Raw genomic sequence first — 19,494 nt, 5'->3', positions numbered from 1 at the left:
ACAGCTGCGTTGCCTGACCATCTACTACTGAGCCAGATTCAGGGTTCTTGTATTAATTTGTGGAGCCCTGAACAATAACGTAGGTCAAGGGTATCTCAGGGGTTGCCTGAACTCTTATATCCCAGCTCAATCACTGAGACCACCTGAAGGAGCTGGTTGTTCCCCACGTTGGTAAGATCTTAAGAGACTGGAGAACTGGGCCCAAACCAACAAAATGAATTTCAATAGGCTCTACACTTAGGCAGGAAAAACCAGCTTCACAAATACAGGATGGGAGGTACCTGTAAAGTCCTTCACCTGGATTGCCAACAGTATGTCTGAAAAGGTTCTAGGGGGTCCTAGCAGACAACAACATGAATCAACAGTGTGACACAGCAGCAAAAAAAGCTGCATCAACAGAAGTACAGTCGTACCTCGGGTTACTAGGTTGCATTTTTGGGGTTACGGATGCGCCAAAACCCGGAAGTACCGGAACGGGTTACTTCTGGGTTTCGGCGGTTGCGCATGTGCAGAAGTGCTAAATCGTGCTTTGCGCATGTGCAGAAGCGCTGAATCGCAACCTGCGCGTGCGCAGACGTGGTGCTGCCTCCCGCACAGATCACGTTTGCAACCCAAGCATCCACTGTATAGTGTCCAGATCAAGGGAAGTAATATCAATGCCCTATTCTTCCTTGGTCAGACCATACCTGAAATACTTTGTCCAGTTATGGAATCTGTGCAGAGGAAGGTAACAAAGGGTCTGGAAACCAGTACTTAAGAGGAACGTTCGAAGGAACTGGGTATCATATTGAGCAAAGAGTTGAGTGCAGGCCCACAGCCGGTCATTTTTTACTGAGGGGGCCTTCCTGTGGGGTGGTATAGATAGGGGACATGGGCAAGTCAATATAGAACAGCCAGAACCTCTATACATCTGAACAGATTTAGGTAAATATTAATAAAATACATCTACTAGAGCAGTGTTTCCCAACCTTGTGCCTCCAGATGTTTTTGGCCTACAACTCCCATCATCCCTAGCTAGCAAGACCAGTGGTCAGGGATGATGAGAGTTGTAGGCCAAAAACATCTGGAGGCACAAGGTTGGGAAACACTGCACTAGAGTAAGTAAGTAAATAAATAAATAAATAAATAAATTTGTAGAGTTGGAAATGCCACTAAGGGTCATCTAGTCCAGCCCCCTACAATGCAGGCATCACAACTGAAGAATCCCTGACAGATAACCATCCAGCCTCTGCATTAAAACCTCCATGAAAGGAGTCTCCACCAGCTTCCAAAGGAGTCTGTTCCACTGTTGAACAGCTCCTACTGCCCAAAAGTTATTCTTGGTGTTCAGTTGGAATTTCCTCTCTTATAATTTGAATCCTTATTCAGAAAAGTTGTCTCATAGCTAAATTTTGCATGGTGGTTCCTCAGATCAAGGAAACGGTTTTTTGTCTATGTTTGGATACATTTGGAAACTATTCTGAATCAAGACAGTTAACTAAACCTTTCAAAGCTGTATAGATTTTAACCAAATTTAAGATATTGTAAGCAAATTTTGCATGATAGTCCCTGAGAAGAAGGTGCAGGTTTTGTCTGTGCTTGGATACAATTGGAAACCTTTCAAAACTGCACTAATTTTTAATCACTGATTTCAAAACTGAAATGCCTTTTTTTTTGCTCCAAGATCTGACAATTTCTGAGCAGTTGTCATGGTTTGCACCAGAAATTCTTGCATCACACTAATTGAACGCACTCACATGCACACAACCTGTGACTCCTGGCTGAGAATTCAAAGCTACCAACCTGGAGGAGGTAGCTGAGTCAAGGTTTGATGCCGAAGTAACATAGTGCTCAAGTTGCATAATGCATAAAGTCGGCAGCTTTTCAATTTAGAAAAAAAGGGCAAGTAAGAGGAGACAGGACTGAGATGTATAAAATTAAACATGTCATGGGGCAAGTGGATGGAGAAAAGTCCCGCCTCCCGCCCCCGCCCATAATACTAGACCTTGGGACTTGTATTTAAGCTGCAGGCTTAAATATTTCAAGACAGACAAAAGAAATTACTTCTTCAAATAGTGCATAGTTAAACAGTGGATTAGACAAATAACGTGCTTGCTAAGAGTTTCGCAGACCTGATCAGGAGAGCTTTAAACTGGATCTTGAGGGAGAGGGAGACAACTTTACAGGTGGCAGAAGAACACCTGGTACTGGGGATAATCGATTCATAGATGCACAGGAAACTGAGGTGGTGCTCCAGAAACTTGCTAAAGAGCAAGAAACTACAAGAAGGAAGCAGCTGGAGGGAACTACTCATGATCTCAGTTGCCTCTACACAAATGAGTATACAGTGGTACCTCGGGTTAAGTGCTTAATTCGTTCTGGAGGTCTGTTCTTAACCTGAAACTGTTCTTAACCTGAGGTACCACTTTAGCTAATGGGGCCTCCCACTGCGTCGCCGCCACATGATTTCTGTTCTCATCCTGAAGCAAAGTTCTTAACCCGAGGTACTATTTCTGGGTTAGCAGAGTCTGTAACCTGAAGCACCTGTAACCTGAAGCATCTGTAACCCGAGGTACCACTATACTCTACAGAGTATAAGAAACAAGCAAGATGAATTTGAACTTTTAATATAGGATGGCAAGTATGACCTGGTAGGCATTACTGAAACCTGGTGGGATGAGACTCAGGACTGGAATGTAGGAATTGAGGGGTATAACCTGTTCAAAAGGAATAGACCAAACAGAAAGGGAGAAGCAGCAACATTATACTGTATGTAAAGGATGTGTACACTTGTGAAGAAATCCATGACTTGGAGCACAGAAAGTAAATTGAAACTAGGAGAGTGAAACAACAGTGACCGTAAGTGTGGCTGTTCGCTAAAGACCTCCAAGCCAGACTGATGACCTGGACGGCGCCTTCCTAGAGCAGATTACCAAACATTCAAAAAGGAGAGACAGAGTAGTCACGAGTGACTTCGACTTCCCCAATATCTGTTGGAACTCAAACTATGCCAAGAATGTTGCGTCCAATAAATTGCTCCATTGGCTTCAAGTTACAAGAAAGGAGATTCCAGCCAAACATCAGGACAAACTATCTGACAGCAAGAGCTGTTCAACAGTGGAACGGACCCCCTTTGGGAGGTTGTGGACTCTGCTTCCTTGGAGGTTTTTAAGCAGAGGTTGGATGGCCATCTGTCGTAGATGCTTTAGCTGAGATGCTTTAGATGCTGTAGCTGAGATTCCTGTATTTCAAGGGGTTGGACTAAGTGACCCTTCAAACTCTACGATTCTATTATTCTTGGAAGATAAGGCTGCCAGTGGCTGCTAACCATGGTGACTATATTTTACCTACACTGTTGGAAGCAATATACTGGGGAGCACAAGTGGTGTTGTGTTCAGCTGCTGTCTGCAGGCTACCTATGGGTATCTGGCTGGCTACTGTGAGAACAGAGTTTGGGCCTGATCCAGCAGGACTCCTATGTTCTTACGTTCAAGTGGAGTATGATGCAGCAAGCTTGGCAGCCACACTTCTGACTGATTGCCAAAACTGGCTTGTGGGGTTTGTTGAGAAGTCCTTGAACCCTCTGTTCAAGACAATGTGTAACAAGAAGAGATGAATCTGGCAGAAAACAAACCATTGGTAAGGAACGAAGGTGGTAAAGTCCATGGGGGCAGGGAGCTGATAGCAAGGTCAGTCATCACACCACAACAAATAAATCAACTTTGGGACACAAGGCAGCTGGAACTGTTCCTAGCACCCACTTTGGGCCTGGATATGGCATGTTTTTTCAGACCAAACGCAGCCCTTGTGCCTTGTAATTGGGCCCTGCTGGGTGCCTAACAAGCTCTATATGTAGTCCTAGACAGGCACAAAAACCAGGAAGGCTGTGGGCATTGATTCACATGTAATAAATAAATTCACAGCTGGGAGAACTGTTTTTGGTGGACATGTTCTTTCAGGCCTGCCCTGAATAAAAGGCAAATAGTGAAAGCAAAGCGAGAAGATAGAAGGGACCCTTCTCTTCACTATCACAAAGCTTCAAGCGATTTGGTATTTATCTTCCAAGCTCAAGTTTTCTCTCTGTTTACATCACGAACCTTTGGAACTGACTGCCCCAGGATAGAACAGAGGGCAACAACATTATCCTAATAATCTTCTCCTTGTGGCTGGTAGAAAAGTAAATCAATAACATGCCAGCAGTGGATTTTGAGTACCTTATTCCCCACCCCACATTATTTCATATCAACCAGAGATCATTTAAATAAACAAATGAACAAACAAACAACTTTCGTAAATAAGTCCCATTGCATTTATGGAAACTTCAAGATGAGGACAGAGAATGTTTCTCTGAATTGATTTGATTTTAAATTGATTTGGCCAGTGCTCATTTATTTAAAAATACAACCCCCCTCTGTTTACAATCCAGAGCAATTTTAATTTGTTAACCCTATTGTTTGCTCCAGGTAATTATTATTTTTAAAAAAAGACTATCTTATTCCCTATGCTGCTGTTCGTATGGAATTAGTCTGAAAAAGGAATGATTTCGTCTATTTGTGGGTGTGGGACTTCTAAAAAATCCCGTGATTGCAAAATATGCAGTTAGTCTTTTGTTTAAATATCCCCTTGCCTGCCATTCATCTTTATTTTGCCTCCCTCCTGCCTGCCCTGAAAAGCATCTAAGAGACAATAACTGGAAGAAAACTGAAGGTAACTTAAATCCCCTTAAAGGCCCAAGCAACCTGACTTTAGTGTACAGCTGTCTGCTCCCATACTGTTGGATTGGTTTGTGTTAGGACCCAGGAGAGAGCGTGGCTCTAAGAGGAAACCAGTAAAGCCTGCCAAGAGACTTACATGGTCCCTTTCCCAAATATAGTAAAGTTCTGGGTCTAGAGGCAGATGGGTGACTAAGGGAAGACAGAGAAACCAGTGTTAAATGTGCCCGCAGTAAAACCATTTGTACTAAGCAGTGGATAATGCTTGATTTGATAAGGCCAAATGCCTGGAAAAGAGCTTTCTGAAGGCAACAGGAAGCAGGCCACTATTAGTTTAGAAAAGGTTTTTAAAACTATAGGGGGGAGGGGAGGGCTAAATTCATTATACCTTTGCAGCATAGTATAAGTCTTATAACATTATGAATGGTGTAGCTGGAAATATATTTTCCTCCTCTCTCTCATATTTCTAACTTGAAGTCACACACTGATGCTGATTGACTGTAGGCTCGGGACTAACAAAAGGAAGCATTTCTTCACATGCTAGGCCATTAACCTATGGAACTTACTGCCACGAGGTATTGTGGTGGCCACCAACTTGGGTTGCTGTTCTGAAAAAGCTTAGATAAATAGAATCCAGGTCTATCCATAATTATGAATTAGGGCTGCTACTCAGTTAAAGGCATACACCACTCCAAGCACTTTTTTCTCAACAACCTGTGGGATTGGGAAAAGGCTCACTATCCCTATTTTAAAAGATGCAGATATATATAACAGGCATTATCTTAGAAGAGGCTTTCTTCCTATGTATGAAAGAAGAGGAAATGCCTCTATTGTGGTTTTTGTCACCTGCAGTTTCTGTAAGCGCATTTGTTAAAAATTGTGCATATGTACCTGCTGCTTGATTTTACTCGGAGCCCTTACAGACAATTAAATTCTCATTGATTACTCTCTAGAGACAATGAACTGATGGAATGTTTCACATAGCTAAACTGCCACTAGAATCTTCAGCTATAGAGGCAGGCAGCCTCCAAAGGCCAGACACTGGAGCATCCAGCTTCAACTTTTAGGAAAAAAATATGCTAAACAAGGTGGCCTTTGGAGTAATTGATTCCAGAGCAAGGCCATTCTTTTGCAAATCCCAGAACAGTTGCAAACAAAGAAGACCAAAACCTGGCACTACAAAATTAGCAGTGCAATCCAGTATATTTCTTCTCAGATGTCACAGGGTTCAATTGTACTTACTCCTGGGTTTGTAGGCCAAGGCAGTTTAAACACTTGTGGCAATTTAACTCTCCTCTTCACGGCATAACAGGAGAGGTAGCCTCCTTTATCTATCAATGGTTGACACTGCCAATTTTAAATGAGTCAATGGATTACACTAAAGACTCGCACTGTGCATTGGTGTGAGATGTACACTCACAGATAGATTGAAGCAAACACTTGCCTCAGTATACAGTGACATTTGCAGTTACTGTGCATTAGACATGAAACATAACTTGTTAGAAGCAGCTGTTTCCCCATATCCCCCCCCCCCCCAGCTCACAGATCTGCTTCTGGAAAAAAGAATGACACTGGGTTCACAACACACAATGAAGAGTGGGGGCATTTGTCTGAATCTACAGGCTCTCCTTATCAAATAGTAAAGGTAAAGGGACCCCTGACCATTAGGTCCAGTTATGGACGACTCATCTCAATTTACTGGCCGAGGGAACCGGCGTGCAGCTTCCGGGTCATGTGGCCAGCATGACTAAGCTGCTTCTGGAGAACCAGAGCAGCGCACGGAAATGCCGTTTACCTTCCCGCCAGAGCGGTACCTATTTATCTCCTTGCACTTTGACATGCTTTTGAACTGCTAGGTTGACAGAAGCAGGGACCGAACAACGGGAGCTCACCCCATCACGGGGATTTGAACCTCCAACCTTCTGATCGGCAAGCCGCGTCCCTCCTTATCAAGTACATATGTGCAAATCTCTCGCCTACCCTCCAGGTCATATCTTTTTAGGTATTGCTTAAGGCTTTAATCCTATGTACACTTACTAAGGAGTAAGCCCCAGTGAATTCAACAGGACCTCCTCCTATTCTGAGTGAACCTGGATAGGATGAGGCAGTGAGGATTTTCCTGCCAACTGAACTTTGCGCAAATTTTTGGTGGAATTTCAGTAAGCTTGCTTGTCTTGTGCTGGCATCAGAAAGCAGGAGTGTTAATCAGAGGCACTATTTGGGTCAGATTACAAGGGGCAGGTTTGGGAATCCCCAACTGCAGGACAGTCCCAAACGATTCTGTAACAGCAATTGCTGCAATATCTTCCTTAAAATTTCAAAAAAGCATTTTACAACATAGGCATGCTACTCCTGAATAGAGTTCCCGAAAATACCTAGAGGCCAGCCACATACTTAGGTCAAAGAAAAAGTGAGCTTGTGCCTTGAACACGGGGTATTCAGGAATTAACCAGTGAAGATTTCCCACCGCTACCCTCAGCAGCATGGAAAAAAGCATGATCACTGTCTATCCCTTGCAAACAAAGATGATGCAGAGGGCAGTAAACAAACTGGCAACTCTCCCACCCACTCGTCTCCTTCTCTCCACCCCCATTCTGAAATGGAAACCAAGACCTGCCAGCAAATGGGTACAGTGAGTCAGGCCTGGTGTACTTATGATTTCCAGCCAAGATAATGTATCTGAAGCATCCCTGCCAGAGCTGGCTTACCTGCCATGTAGGAAGAAAGCAACACTGGCAACCATATTTGGCTAATTGTTTTGAGTCTTCAATTCATGCTAATGCACACTGTGTACTTTTGCTGCTGGCCTGACCAGCACCCTTTGTGATCAAAGGATGACTGTGATCAGAAGGCATTCTAGCAGCCTCTGTAGCCTCCTCCTGGGGCATCTTTGATGCCTGCACAGTTTGTAAGGACTGCTAGCAAGGGGTGCTTGCTGGAAGCACTACAAGGGCCTAGGCCAGCCATCTCTTTGTGTTCAGTCTTCTTCTTCCTGGGTGATCACTCATAGCCAAGTAAGATTGTTTTCCATGAACATGGTCTTAACAGTGAGTCCGTAAGTGACTGTGGAGGCCAATTCTGGATCCACATGTCCTTCCACAGTGGGGAAATAGGTTTCCAGGCGGAAGTTGATCACGGTGAGGGTTTGCCAAACGTGCCTTCCTCTTAGCTCATTTCTCCCTTTCATCCTGAGTTCGAGCATCTTCAAAGTCCACGACACCTTCCGTAAAGGCTGTTCTCCAACTGGAGTGCTCACAGATCAGTGTTTCCCAGGTGTCAGTGTTTATACTAGATTTTTTTTTTTTAGATTTGCCTTGAGAGAGTCTTTAAACCTCCTTTGTTGACCACCAGGAATTATTTTTTTCCATTTTTAAGTTTGGAATAGAGTAGTTGCTTTGGAAGACAATAATCAGACATCCAAACAGCATGACCAGCCCAACAAAGTTGATGTTGAAGAATCATTGCTTCGACACTGGTGATCTTTGCTTCTTCCAGTACACTTAATGTGTATGCATAGATTTAGAATCTATACAAGTGGAGGCTGGCCACCTAGGACAAATGGGGCACTGCCCTACTAACCTCCGTCTATCCTCAGCCAGACCCTGCCTGTCTGCCTTCTTACTTAACAAGCAGTCCAAGGGGTGACACAGCCTATCAGCTTCCTCTTCCTTAGTCTCAGCAGTGCTCTGGTAGAATTCAGAATGGAAGATGGGGAGAAAACTGAAACTGATGGACTCTGCTTCTCATTTGCTGTGTCTCTACTTACTGTTTGGGCTTCCTGCCTTCCACTCCACCAGTCCCAATGGGCACCACCCATGAAGAAAGGTTTCCTCCCTGCCCCTGGTAAGAGCTCATAGGCTTCTTACAGCTGTGCAACAGGAAAATATTCAGCAATTCTTTTTCTTAGGAAGGTAATGCCCTGATAGGTAAGCATTTCCCCCTTTACATGCCGTCTCTTAATATTGTTTTATAGGTACAGAATACCTAACTACTTCCTGCCTGTTAGAAGAAGGGTCATCTAGCAGCCTGCTTGCATAGGACTTACCTTTGCGTTGGCTTCTGCTGTTGTCCCTTTAATTACTGGGCTGGCCCTTCCATGAGGCAATATGTTGTAGCTGCCTCAGGTGGCAAATTTCAAGGGGTGGAAAGTGGTTAGAAATGTGTGCCCTGTGTTCTGCTCTGCAGCCCCTAAGCTTGCTTGCTGTCCAAGGGTGCGGTAGAGGACTTTGTTCAATCACCAAATTGTGGAGTAAGATTCAACTACCAGTCTAATCAGATTTTGTGCATGGCATGGGAAATGCACCATCTTGCCCATTACCTCAGGCAGCAAAATGGCTTGGGCCACTCCTGAGGTCTTTGAGCTACAGGTAGTCATGTTGAATCCCACTGCGGATGATTTCTGCAGATCAACCATCTGTTCTTCCTTGCAAGCGAAGGTTGGTTTTCAACAGCAAGAGACAAGAACAGGCCAGACTTTATTTTCTGGCCAGATGGCAGCCCCACAACAGATAGGTACATGGTGAGAAGCCAATATTTGTAAGTTGTGTTCAGTTTACTTTTTGTAAAATAAAAAAGTGAACAACTTCTATTAGAAAAAATAAGAATAAGAGAGTGCTGGGGTTGTTCTGGGAGACCAGGGTTTGAATTCCCACTCATTCACGAAGCTCACCGAATGATCTTACACCAGTCACAGTCTCTCAGCCTAACCTACCTCATAGGGTTGTTGTGAAGATAAAATGGGGAGGAAGAGAACAATGTATGCCACCTTAAGCTCCCTGAAGGAAAGGTGAGGTATAAATGTGATATTAAAATAAGCAACACAAGAAAATGAAAACTTTCCTCTCTGGCTCAAGGTACGATTTCAGCCAGGGATGGGTCATTCTTTGCCCTCCAAGTGTTGTTGGGAACCAACTCCTATCAGCCCCCCAGCCAGCATTGCCATTGGCCAGGGATGATGGGGACTGTAGTCCCACAACAGAAGAGTCACACATTCTGTATCCCTGCATTAAATGAGTCTATATAGGAGGCTGCTAATCATACCATTGGTTCTTCTAGCCCAGAATTCTCAACACTGACTGACAGTGGCTCTGTATGGTTTCAGGCAGGAGTCTCAATCAGTCCTACCTGGAGATTCAACCTGGGACCATCTGCATGCAAAGCAGGTGCTGTACCACTGAGCTACAGCACTCGAATTTAGAAAAGGGGACAGTGAGAACTGTAGTTTGCAGCGTTGCTTAGCGCCAAATGGTCCTGTGCCAGCAGAAACCAGGATCTGATGCTTACTTGTAACACATCTAAAAGGCTAAGCTAAACTTTAACCAAGCCCCTTGTTCTCTCCCTCCTGCCTTCAGCAGACTAGAGGCAGATCTCCGCTTTCAGCACCCCAAGCCCTTATCAAAAGCTGCCTTTCCATTTCCTTCCCCAGTGACTAGCCAGGCCACAGTTACCTTCTGATGTCAGTCTGTTCTTGTTTGTATGCAATTAGTTCTGCTGGCTTTATTATCATGACCAGCCAGTATTTGCAAGGGGGCAGGGAGGAAACACTGAGGAGAAGGCACAAGTATTTAAAGAGATTGTGCCAAGCACTTGTGTCTTTTACAACTATACAACAACCTGAAATCCTAACAGGTACTATTTTACGTAACGCTGATGGGTTGAGTGTCCCCAGGGCTTTTTTCCCAGCCAGAACTCACTGGAACTCAGTTCTGACACACCCCAGGTGGGTGCCATTGCCCTTCTAAGAGAACAAGGGAGGTGTTTGTGGTGAGTTCTGGGACCTCTTTTTCTAGAAAAATAGCACTGAGTGTCCCCATCCTTGTGCAGCTGTTTCAAGGCACAGGGGTGTGTGTGTGTGTGTGTGTGTGTGTGTGTGTGTGTGTGTGTTTCTAAGTGCAATCCTAGCTTGAGTGCATTTTAATTAAATAAAAGGGTTTTAAGGAAATTGCTAAATGTTATTCTTCAAAAGCTGTTTATTCTCCTTAATTTCTGCTGGTAGCTTTGAAACTTCTTGATTCTGTACCCTAACTAGCATGAGTTCATAACAAGAGCAGATACAGTGGTACCTCGGGTTACATATGCTTCAGGTTACAGACTCCGCTAACCCAGAAATAGTACCTCGGGTTAAGAACTTTGCTTCAGGATGAGAACAGAAATTGTGGTCCGGCAGCGCGGCGGCAGCAGGAAGCCCCACCAGCTAAAGTGGTGCTTCAGGGTAAAAACAGTTTCAGGTTAAGAACGGACCTCCGGAATGAATTAAGTACTTAACCTGAGGTACCACTGTAATCAGAAGCAAGTCATGCTTGATGGCAAAGGTCAGGCAGGTGGGCGTGGCTTGGCCAAAATAGCTCAGTCAGTAAGAGCATGAGGCTCTTAATCTCAGGGCTGTGAGTTCCAGCGCCACATTGGGCAAAGCGTGTTCTCCAATAAATGAGAGCACGTGTTGCGATGTGGGCCACCAGGCCAGGCCTCTTGTTGCCAGGCAGGTTAATAGTTGTTGCCCGGCATCATGATTGGGTAACCGGGTTGCTGGGGCAAATTGTATGTTGCAAATTGGGTGGGTGGGACCATAGTCTTTAAATATTGGTGCACTCTGGTTTCTCTTTCTCTTTGCAGAGTGCATCGGATCACCCGCCCGCCTGCCCTCTTTTCCAGTTGACCTTGCTTTGCTTAGGCTGGGCCTGCCCCTCCTATTGCACTGAAGGGAATTCCGTTAAAGGAATCCTGGGGCTTGCCACAATTTCATCCAATCCCTGTTATGGGACCAGGGCCGCCCAATCCCTTTTATGGGAATCCTTGTTATAGGACCGGGCAGGCAAGCTTTCGGGGAGCTGCTGGGGTGAGCGGCGTGGGTCCGACGCTTAGCTCAAATGACCCCCCAGTTTGACTTTCCCTTCTTCTGGCTACCGATCGGACCTCAGGATGTCAGTTCTGTCCCAGGCGGGGGGGCAGATAGTCATAACCAATGTCTAAACAACCACTCACTGATTTTGTATTTTAATAATGTTGTGGCCAAAATAGTGCCCAAAAACCAAAACTAAAATTACGTGTTATGTGTGAAGTTATTTGAGGGGTGGCCTGGGGACCTACACACGCAAAAGATTCCTGCATTTCACATGGGTTGAACTAGAGGCCCGCAGTGGCCCCTTCCAACTCTACAATTCTATGATTCTATGAAATGGTGGCATAGACTATAGGGAAAGCCCTACTAAAGAGTGGTGTGCAGTCATTGGGCAAGAGGGACTTAATGTTTCCCTGGTGCCTCCTTCCCAAAGCTTCTGCCCGGCTTAGAGAAGGAGGCGCGATGCTCAAGGGAACAACGTCATCCTCCCTCCCCCCCCCAAAAAAAAAACCTCCTTTGTAAGCTGGTGCCTCTGGCCCTAACTGTTCCCCTATGAAAAATGTCACCGCACGCCACCGATACATACTGATAAATATAAATATCACACGGGTGAAGAAATAGAGACATTCATTCCGAAATGTTGCTTAAATCACATAAACACCCCGCCGCCTCCATCCTGCATTTGTAAATTGAATGAAAAATGCACACTGTTGAAAATGTGTGTTCTGAGTATAAAACGACTGTTCTCTTTCACTTTTTGTACCGCATTACTGATGTTCACAAAAGTTCCATGATCTTTGTTAACATGCTTCATCAGAAGTAAGGCCTCCCATTCAGAGGAAGTTTACTTCCTGGTAAATCAAATGCTGCTAATAAAGATGGCTAACTTCCTTACTTCCTTTCTTATTCTTTTCTTTTCTTTTCTTTTCTTTTAAGGGCCCTGCCCTTTAATGACAGCCTGACATGCAGAAATGTAACAGGTGAGACATTTCCCTGCCATTGAGATGAAGTGGTGGAAGATGGTCCATGGGTTTAATTGCTGCATCTTGGGCTAGTCTTAGAGCATGGGTAAGCAAACTAAGGCCCGGGGGCCAGATCCGGCCCAATTGCCTTCTAAATCCGGCCCGCAGACGGTCCAGGAATCAGCGTGTTTTTACATGAGTAGAATGTGTCCTTTCATTTAAAATGCATCTCTGGGTTATTTGTGGGGCATAGGAATTCATTCTTCTTTTTTTTCTCTTCAAAATATAGTCCGCCCCCCCCACCCCCACCCCCCGCACAAGGTCTGAGGGACAGTGGACCAGCCCCCTGCTGAAAAACTTTGCTGATCCCTGTCTTAGAGGCACCTAGGGTCTGGCAACTTCAGACATAGCCTGTTCCCTTTTTGTCATGTTAATTTTGACAAACCTGAGCTCTTCCCATTCGTTTTTGATGTCTCAGCTGGCACAAGAACAAATAGGCAGGCCTTGTCTGTCATCAGCAGTCCTCTGTCTTCGATCTTCAAGAAACACTAAGAGATGTTTGAGAGTGCTGGGGAAATGCTTTAAAATGTTTGAAAAGTCTTAAAAGGATGCCTGCATGAAGACAGCCAACTATACCCCAGAAATACTCACATGTGACTGTCTCATCTCTGAATCCATTCCACAGCAGGTTGCCTCTAAGGAATGACCAGTGGAACATGAAAAAGAGGCTCTCTCTTTTTCATCTAAACTGGTTAACAGCCAAGCAGCTTCTGTTATCACCTAAGGATGCAAATTCTACCATGGAGCGTATCCCTGGGCAACTGTTCCCATGGAAACCTGGTCTCACATCACAAAGCCAGTTCAAAGGTCCAGACAATAGGTCTCCTGAGGAAGCTATGGTCGGTATCTGCTGCTGACTACTCAAGTGTAAATTGACAACAACTGTGCTTGCTTTCATGAGGCTCCTCTGGATCAGCCTGAGAGTGGATTATTATAGCTGTACACTTGTGTAAACGAGAGACTGTTGAACTTGAGATGCTTATCTCAATGCTCCCAGCTAAGAGGTCCAGCTGTGTAACTTGATGCCTGCTCAGCCAGCCAGCGAAATAAAGGTCACCAGCAAAACTAACACCGCCTCTCCTGTTCTAATCATATATTGAGCAGTCTTGGTTGCAGGCAAACCAACCAAGCGTCAAGTTGCATCTAAGTTACTAATAAATGTAATGTAACATACTACTTTAGTGCACCACAGTTAGGCTTGGGGAAGAAATTAGTTTGGTTTACAATTTAATGTGAGCCTACATCCAAATCCAGGGTACACCTGCATCAGCTCAACCAGACATCTTCACTGCCCCTGCTACAACAAAGCATGTCTCTCCCATTTCGGTCTCTACAGCCACAGCAGGCGCTGTAACTCTCCAACGGTTCGACTTCAGCCCCGAAGTTGCGCTCTTCCACTGTCTCCAGAGACAGGTGGATGACAATCAACATTTAAACTGAAAAAAACTATCCTTCCAAAATCACATTTCTGGGCCTTTCTGCATGCAGTAAGTAAACAGTTGTATGGTGCAATGTTTTTCAAAAATAGTTTTTAGCTGCTTGTATGCACCTTTGGCTATATGTTGCTAATATTGGAGACGGTGTGTGTGTTTCCTTCCCACACTAATGGTGGATTGTGCCTGAATTGAGAAAAGTTGTGTGGCTGTTGTCACATCCCTTCGGTACCTTTCTTGTTCCTCCAGCCAGCAAAGGTTTGTGTTATGAATATGCACATTTGGGTTGGCATTTTCAGAGCTTTTTTCTATTTCATTTTTCATTTAATGCCTGCTGTTCAAGAATTCTAATCTTGCGGGAGTTTAGGATATCAGAAGGGAAATTAAAGTATGCGCCTGCCTGACCTTTGGCAAACCTGGTTATTTGTAATGTATTTTTGCCTGCAGTTAACAACAGCTATCATGAGCAGTACTTTGACCTAATACCATCATCTCTGTCTGCTACATCTCTCCTCTGGAATGAGCTTGCAAAATGACAGCCCACATGAGAGGGAGGTTGCAAGAAACAGACGCTCCCAAAACACGCCCACCAATCCTCAGCCCCTGCACACAAAAAGCAGGACAATGTTTGTATACATGTCACACAAATGAAAAATAGTGAGGATCCATTCCAACAAAGGTCAGTAGAAAATAAATCAGGGGTGCTTTTTTTAGTACATTATTCTGGAACAGAAGCTGAATAATGATGACATAGTCTGGTAGCATGCCATTATTATTATTTTTAAAAAGACCCCAGCGACTATACCATTACAAATTTCGATTTTGTGATACCACAAAAATGTGTACAAAAATGGTTGCATTAGGGGAAGTGTGCATTAAAACTTCACGTATTACTAAAAATACCCAAAAATGTTTTTATTAGGATGAATTAGCATTAAGATGAAGACAAATTTTGGAGAGGACTCCTTGTTAAAAATTTGTAAACTGATGAGGAAACGTGAACAACTGAAATGGTGAGGGGGAATCAAGGAATGGAGAGAACTCAAAATCAAAATTTCCAAGCTACAGCATGAAGCAGTCTTCAAAAATTGCTATTGACAAAACTTCTTAAAAAGTATTCTCACCGTGCTCATGAGGTCTGTAATCATTTAAAAAACAAACAAACACATTGAAAGTGCCATGAACACCACCTGGAACATGTGTGTATTGTAAATGGCTCAGAAACTGTGGTTGGTCCAGACTTTAAACTGGGAGGACTGAGCATTTTTACCACATTACATTTGTACTTTGCCAGCTGCTGGACTCCCAGTCTGATCCTAGGCCAAATTTAAAGAGATGGCTTGGAACCAGGGTACCTAAAATAACACCTTCTCACTGGCAGGGCCTATCCTGAGTCACAATGCAGCTTTAGAGCTCAGAGGTCAACCGTCAACATTTCTCAGATGAAAATAGGTGCATCCCATTCCATAATGATAATTTTACTATTTATAACCTATACATTTTACTGGCTTACTGGCTTGCCCCAGCCACTCTGGGCAGCTTCCAACATACATAAAACACAATAAAACATTTTTTAAAAAAATTAAAAACCCAACCCTTCCCTATACAGGATTGCCTTCAGACAGCTTGGGGGTCAGATAACTCCATACCCTCCAACATTTCTCCAATGAAAATAGGGACATCCTAAGGAAAAGTGGGACATTATGGGATCAAATCAGAAACCAGGATGGCTTCTCTAAATCAGGAATGTCCCTGGAAAATAGGGACAGTTTGGAGGGTCTGTCAGCATGATTTACTCATAGCTGCAGGAGAAAAGGTAAGATGCCCCTTGTTCATCACCTTCACAGACCTGCTAAAGGCCTTTGACCCTGTCAGCTGAAAAGGACTCTTCACACTGCTCAGCAGTTTAGGATGCCCACCTAAGCTCCACAAGATTATTGGGTCCTTCCATGGGAACATGCATGGCACCATCCAGTATGATGGTTCATCCTCAGGTGCTTTCCCTATAAAGAGCAACGTGAAACAGGGCTGTGTTCTCATCCCAGTTCTCTTTAGCATATTCTTGTCCCTGTTGGTCTCCTGTGCCTTCACCTCAACTGAAGATGGTGTGGATTTCCATTCAAGGGGCAACTGGGGTCTTGTTCTGTTCAACCTGGGATGTCTCCATGCTAAGATAAAAGTACGTCAGGTTCTTATCACATGGCAGGACAGAGTCTCAAACAAATATGTGATCTTCCAAGTCCACATTCCCAACATGCTCCCACTTCTGTCTCAGCAAGGTCTATGCTGGCTTGATCATGTACACAGAATGGAAGATGGCAGAATCCCCAAGGACGTGCTTTATGGAGAGCTGACATCAGACACCAGGCCCATTGGCAGACTAACTCTACATTATAAAGTTGTCTGCAACATGACATGAAGCCTGGTAACATTAAACATTCCCCCTCTCCACTGTGTAGGTGTCACTTGCGGAAGACTGCTGTGCCAGGAGACAGACAGCCAGGCCCTATATCCACAGAAGTGATCAGAGGAGAAATGACCGCTAGGTGGAGCACAGAGAGAAGAAAAGCCATGGTGCATCTGTAACAGCAAAACTGGATGCTTTCATCTGTTCCAGCTGCAATAAAATGTGTCTCTCCCATACTGGTCTCTACAGCCACAGCAGGTGCTGTAATTCTCCAACCACCTCAGATGGCGCACTCTTCCATTGCCTCTTGAGACAGACAGATGCAAACACCTTGCCCAAACCTAAGGATGCTCTTCAGAAGTGCTGTTGCTTGTGGCCCCTGCCAGATGAAGTAAGGTAGGTAACATGTAGGGCATGTAGGGTGTGGAACCTTTTCCAACCCAAGAGACAGCTGCCCTTGTGGGCAGCCATCTGGGAGCCACATACCAATGATGGACATAGCCAGAAGCAGAAATACACAGTATAATGGATGTGACTCTTTCCTTTGCACCGTAGGCTAAATTCCAGCCATGAAAAGCCAGATCTTTCTACATATTCGCACCCACACAGAATCACCGAGTTGTAGAATTGCAGAGTTGGAAAGAATCCCAAGAGTCATCTGGTCCGTCATTTATTCTGTTCTCACCACACTGAGCACTGCTTTCCTTTTGGGTGAAGACAGAGGCAAAGTAGGTGTTGAGTAGTTCCACCCAATAGCATTTCTCCATCTTCTAGACACAGAGGACTTACTACTTGATTGTTCTTCCTCTTGCTTTGAACACAGCCAAAGACACCTTTTATTACTATATTATTATCAACTGCTCTTGCAAGCCTGAGCTCATTCTGAATTTTTGCCTGTCTGACCTTCTCCCTGCAACTGCTGTCTAATTGTGTATACTTCTCCTTTGTGATTTCCCCTTTCTTCCATTTATTATATACACCCTTCTTAAATTTCAGCTCATTTGTAAGCTCCTTATGCAGCCGAACTTGTTTCTTTAGAGGCCTCTTACTTTTCTTTCTTTCACAAGCATTTAGCAATACAAATGTTAAAAATAACAGTTAATGAGAAAATAAACAGTTAAGCAAGCATATTAATAACAATAAAACAAGATATTGGTTGTTCATTTGCATGCTAACTCTCACAACCAGTTATGGTTAGGGGTGTCAGGTAAGGAGTATCCCAGACACTGAGATTTCATGTTCCAAACCTGAGACCTAGGGGCGCTACTGGTGATGTCACAGAGGCAGGCCCTAGTGATGTAATGGAGGCGGTCACTGGAGACGGAGGTTAATTGGGAGAGGGGAAAGGAGAAGTGCAGGGGGGACCCCCCTCCCCACCAAGTATCTATGTTACAATTTGCAGCTATAGCTATGGCTCTTTTCCCCAAATTAACTGCAAGGGCTGGTTTGCATGTAAAGCCTGTCTCTGGCTTGCTCCTTTGCTGCTTCATTAAATACAGAAACCTGGGAGGACCAAAGCATTGCCTTTTGAGCTGTGTTTACCAGCATGCAGCTCATTCACATTTCAAGCCCAGTTTAAAATAAACCATGGTTTAATGTGACACCATTATTGGCTTCTGATTTTAGTCTGGAGTTTAGCCAAAGTGTGAGTCTTCTTCCTGTCTAATGCAGAACTCATTTCCCAGCAGATTTTAATGCATCTAAATTGTTTCCCATAAAGTGCGTTGTGCTCAACCCTGCATGCGCGCACACACATAGTTTAAATATACACCAGTTCTGTGTGAGAGAAAGTGACAACCCCATCAAGGTCACCCACCTGTGTAGGGACTTCATTTTGCTTTTCAAATTACTTTCATTGGAAGATTTATAGCCAAACGCTGTAAGCAAGGGGTGGACAACCTTTTAATCTCTCATAGCCCACATTACCTTGTGGGGTGATATATCAGCTGCATACTGGCGTTCTGTGGGGCTGAAGACAGTATTGGGCAGGGTGAAATCCAGGAGGGGGGCACCTCTCTTCTCTCACTCTTCCTGACACCTGTCTCTTTCTGACAACCCTTTCTCTTCCTCTCTCAGTCCCTCCTTGCCCAACATTCTGCTGGGAGAAGGAAAGATTGTTTTTGCAAAAGTCTGACACGATTCCTTTCAAAGAGCTTTTGGCATGAGAGCCATCCCCGCTCTAATCACTATACCACCACAGTCTTCCACTATTTTTTGTTTCCTCCCCCCCCCCCCTTCTCACTGCCCTTCAGCACAGCAGACTTTATCTAGGACACAACTTTAATCTGCTCAAATCCCTCACAGTTAACTAGTTTTATAGCACTCTCATCTTCTAGCTTTTCTGATTTTACCACCTTTCTCCAGTGCCAGACTAGTCTAGTTTGCAGGGTTGGCTCAATACATTTCACCCCTGTAGGCAAAATTCCCCCACCCATGCCCCTGCCCCAATGATACCCACAAATCTGAGCCTCTGCCCTTGTTGGCATACACCCAAGGAAACCGGGGCAACTGGCAGGGCCCCAGCTGGCTCCAGCCCACTGGCCGGTGTGCCAGGCAAACTCCGGCCCTTGGTGCAGCATGAATCTGTGCCTAGGCTTCAGAAGACTGAGCACACAATTCAGCAGAATAAACACTGTGCAAACAGAAATGGCACAAGAGGCTGTGTGAGCATATTTACAAGCAGGTTTATTCAGGGTAGATCAGGACAAAAGGAAAACATGTCTGATCTCCTTCGTGTCCAAAGCAAAACAGAAAGCTATACAATGGTACCTCGGGTTAAGTACTTAATTCGTTCCGGATGTCCGTTCTGTTATGTACTGAAGTTCTCACCCTGGGCCAGCAGGGGGATACTGTAGATAGTTTTCACTCAGGTCAGCATATGCAAATAAGAGATTGAAAGTGACATTCAGTGATTGGATAGTTACATAAAGTGGTTACTGTTGCATTCTAGCGGAGCTCTATATAAGCAGGCTGGCTGAACCCTTCAGTTCAGTTCATTCTGTTCTGTTCTGTTCTGACCTGTGAATAAACAAGAGCTGTTTGAAGAATCACTATGTCGTCTGATATGTTCACCCACAACTTAACACGTTCTTAATCTGAAGCA

The 19,494-nt window shown here is 44.4% G+C and overlaps 1 protein-coding gene across 1 annotated transcript in view; it reads right to left on the bottom strand.

The window, feature by feature from the left end:
- The window catches only part of XKRX (XK related X-linked), a 41,585-nt gene extending 28,288 nt beyond the window's left edge, over positions 1-13,297 (bottom strand). Inside the window, exon 1 of the mRNA XM_083722969.1 lies at positions 13,143-13,297. The gene's annotated coding sequence lies outside the window, so the exon portion shown is untranslated. The remainder of the gene's footprint in view (positions 1-13,142) is intronic.
- Between the last annotated feature and the right edge of the window lie 6,197 nt (positions 13,298-19,494).

This window comes from Podarcis gaigeae, assembly GCF_964106915.1.
Source record: "Podarcis gaigeae genome assembly, chromosome: Z".
Taxonomy (NCBI): domain Eukaryota; kingdom Metazoa; phylum Chordata; class Lepidosauria; order Squamata; family Lacertidae; genus Podarcis; species Podarcis gaigeae.
This window is presented reverse-complemented; position numbering and strand designations above follow the sequence as displayed.